The sequence below is a fragment of the Lepus europaeus genome, chromosome 18 (assembly GCF_033115175.1).
Source record: "Lepus europaeus isolate LE1 chromosome 18, mLepTim1.pri, whole genome shotgun sequence".
NCBI classification, from domain to species: Eukaryota; Metazoa; Chordata; class Mammalia; order Lagomorpha; family Leporidae; genus Lepus; species Lepus europaeus.
This window is the reverse complement of record NC_084844.1, coordinates 56,654,804-56,657,053: the sequence shown is the minus strand read 5'-3', so window position 1 is coordinate 56,657,053 and position 2,250 is coordinate 56,654,804. Positions and strand designations below refer to the sequence as shown.

Below are 2,250 nucleotides of genomic sequence, written 5' to 3'. Positions count from 1 at the left end.
GGGAGTGAACCATCGGATGGAAGACCTCTCTCATTCTCTCTCTTTCTCTCTCTCTGCCTCTCCTCTCTCTGTGTAACTCTGACTTTCAAATAAATAAACAAATCTTTAAAAAATTGCCTTTTGAAAGCCTGTTTCTAGGGTAGATGGTGCATCAATATGGATCATATATTGGCTGGAACTTGCTCCAGACTCAGCAAGCTTTAGCTATTTCTCTTTTGCCGTTGCCCAAGCTGAAGTCAACCATCTTATAAAATAAAAGATCCGCAAATAACACCTGTACTTCCTTTAACACTATTCCCGTTCCAGGGCCAGCATTTTCTCTTCCAGGCGTCTTGACTTCCTGCCGCTACACTCTGCTGCAGCTCTGAACTCTGAAACACGTTCTCCGTCTCAACCCGGAGGCATGTGGTACGCTTGAGAAGAAATGAGGCTGTTCACTAAAGCATGGAAAAACAGCATATCTGAGGCAGGCGTTGGACACTCTGGTCTCATCTCCGGGTGCCCAAGTCTGAGTTCCAGCTCTGCTGATTCCAGCTTCCAAGTAATGCACACCCTGGGAGGCAGCACACGATTGTTCAAGTACTTAGGTTCCTGCCACTCACGTGGGAGACCTGGATTGAGTTCCCAGCCCTTGACTCCAGTCTGGCCCAGCCCCAGCTGCTGTGGGCATTGGAGAGTAAACCTGTGAATGAAAGGTCTCCCCCACTCTGTCTCTGTCACTCTTTCTCCATCTCTCTGCCTTTCAAATTAAAAAAAAAAAAAAATGAAAATAAGGGGCACTGTGGCGTACTGGGCTAAGCCTCTGCCTGTGGCACCGGCATACCATATGGGCACCGGTTCATGTCCTGGTTGCTCCTCATCCAATCCAGCTCCCTGCTAATGGCCTGGGAAAGCAATGGAAGATGGCCCAAGTACTTGGGCCCCTGCATCCATATGAGAGACCTGGAGGAAACTCCTGGCTCCTGGCTTCAGATTGGCCATGTGCCGGCTGTTGTGGCCACTTGGGGAGTGAACTAGTGGCTGGAAGATCTTTCTCTCTGTCTCTCCCTCTGTCTGTAGTTCTACCTCTCAAACAAATAAAATCTTTAAAAAAATGAAAATATATAATTTTTTAAAAAGTAACAAGAACACTTCTTTACAATGTTTATAGCCTGGAAATAATTTCAAAGAGAATTTACAAATGCTAAAATCCATTCTCTTAAATACTGGAAAACATGAAAAATTAATAATTTGCACCCTAAAGCAAAAGCATTAAGGAACATTAAAAAAATACAAACCAGCAACATAAGAAGCAATGCAAATCATTACTGCTTCTACGTATCTCTCTGGACTATAAGGCACACATTTTTAAAGATTTATTTATTTATTTCGATTTTTTTAATATTACTTAAAAGTTTCATGTTTTTATTTAGCTTGCTGACTCTGTGCTTGTGTCTTGAACAGTTTCACAATGATTTTCTGCTCCTTAATAAGGAAAGCACTCTTGATCCTGTCTCGGACACATTTGGCAGACACGGACCTACCACAGGGCCCTGCTGACTTGTTTTTTCATTTTAGACAATCTCATCCGAGCCTCAGGTCTCACAGCATGAACCTCATGAAGGCTACCTGGGCACAGGCCACCTGCAGATCTGGGTGCCTTCCCAACCTTCTCAGTATAAAGGTACACAGTTCGGGTACCAGGAGTTCCGGATGGTCTGGTTTTGTTGGAGGCTGTATTGTCAGATAGCCTACAGCGGCATGTCAAATGCTGGACCATCGTGCCGACCCATCTAATCACCTGAAGCTGCAGGTACCTATCCTCCTAAAACCTGAAATCCACAACCCCGGACCTAAAACGCGGGCATGTTGACCTGAACATGTACTGCGATTTCCGGTCTCAACCAGGGGAAACACAGCTCATTTCGGCCCCCAAACGCCGGGTTTCAAAGGCGGCAAAGCCTGGAGATGCCCTCCTGCGATTCACGACTTCAGTGGGGACACCAGGATCGAGGGGTTTCCTAAGCCAAACGTAGAGGGGCTTGTTCTTTATCAGCCTCACTCCTGCACCCTTCCTCTTGTGTCAGCTCAAAGAACCGGTCCCTTAGAGCGCCAGTCTCTCGTGATATGGTGGCAGATTGTAGAATGCATAACTCCAAAGAGAGAAAAACAAGATTTATTTATTTAAAATGTAGAGTGGCAGAGAGAGAGAGAGAAACAGAAGGTGAGAGAGAGAGAGAGAGGGAGAGAGAGAGAGAGAGATGCGGGGAA

General features: G+C 45.7%; 1 pseudogene; it reads right to left on the bottom strand.

Moving 5' to 3' along the window:
- Positions 1 to 1,404: 1,404 nt before the first annotated feature.
- Positions 1,405 to 1,759, bottom strand: LOC133746730 (large ribosomal subunit protein eL34-like; annotated as a pseudogene).
- Positions 1,760 to 2,250: the final 491 nt, after the last annotated feature.